General features: G+C 71.0%; 1 non-coding gene across 1 annotated transcript; it reads right to left on the minus strand.

Annotated features, from left to right (window-relative positions):
• Nucleotides 1–452: 452 nt before the first annotated feature.
• Nucleotides 453–571, minus strand: LOC139703828 (5S ribosomal RNA). Its single transcript, XR_011705907.1, has one exon. It is a non-coding gene; the product is annotated as a 5S ribosomal RNA (ribosomal RNA).
• Between the last annotated feature and the right edge of the window lie 537 nt (nucleotides 572–1108).

Raw genomic sequence — 1108 nt, forward strand, 5'->3', positions numbered from 1 at the left:
AAGGACCCAGGCAGAGACGCTCGATGGACTCTCCCACTCCCAGGATCTGGGTGTCAAGGTTCTGCTTGTGTGGCAGGAACGGGTGAGGGAGCGGGCCCCGCGGGTGGGCCCCGTGTTCTGGGGAAGGCGGGTGTCGCCCCCCCACACACCCCATCCTCCAGGCCGAGGGGTGGGGGGGTCGGTCTGGGTGCACATGGAGGGTCGTGGCCTGGACCTGGCTCGGCTCAGCGGGGTCTCATGGAGTGAGTGTCCTAGCGTCCCTGGGGAGAGCCAGGCCTGTGGGCCTTGTTGCAGGCGCTGGGCGCTGGTCGTCGGGAGGCCAGCCGCAGGCCTGAAGGGACAGCGACCGGCAGCCCAGGGCTGCGCCTGCGCCCTGGCCCGAGGGCCCGGGGGTCACGGCCTGTCTCTCGGGGCCACGCAAGTTAAAAGTGTGTGTGGGAAGGGGGCGCAAAAGCCTACAGCACCCGGTATTCCCAGGCGGTCTCCCATCCAAGTACTAACCAGGCCCGACCCTGCTTAGCTTCCGAGATCAGACGAGATCGGGCGCGTTCAGGGTGGTATGGCCGTAGACGGGGAGGGCCGCCCGGGGGCGCCTCAAGAGCCTGCTCCGGGTTCCACCCTTCAGTCCAGGGGACGGGAGGGGGGTGGAGGGGGGAAATCGGAGGGGGTGGTAGCAGGGGGCCTCCCTCGCCCGCCCCACAACAGCGCAGCCCAACCCAACTCAACTCAAGGCTGGGGGCTCTCACGCTCCGCTCCGACCTGACTCCACCGGGCAGCGGCCCAGGGGTCCTGGGAGACTGGGACTGGCTGAGTCCCGCCTCCAACACCGCCCCTCTCCACCTGGCTCCACCTACCGCGAGCCCCACCAAGCGCCCGCAGGGATCGCCCCGCCCCGCCCCGGCCTGGCGTGGCCTGGCGTGGCCTGGCCTCCTCCGCCGCTCCTCGCCAAGGCCCAGGCCTCCCGCGACCCCAACCCCCCCACGGAGCCCCGGCCCCCCACCGCCACGCCCACCCCGCCTTTCGCCAGGCGGAGAAGCCCAGAAGCCCTGGCCGTTTCAGTGTCCCGCGCGCGCGAACCTAGCCTAGCCTAGCCCGGAGACCAGAGAGC

Source organism: Marmota flaviventris, unplaced genomic scaffold (genome assembly GCF_047511675.1).
Source record: "Marmota flaviventris isolate mMarFla1 unplaced genomic scaffold, mMarFla1.hap1 Scaffold_132, whole genome shotgun sequence".
In the NCBI taxonomy this organism is placed as follows: domain Eukaryota; kingdom Metazoa; phylum Chordata; class Mammalia; order Rodentia; family Sciuridae; genus Marmota; species Marmota flaviventris.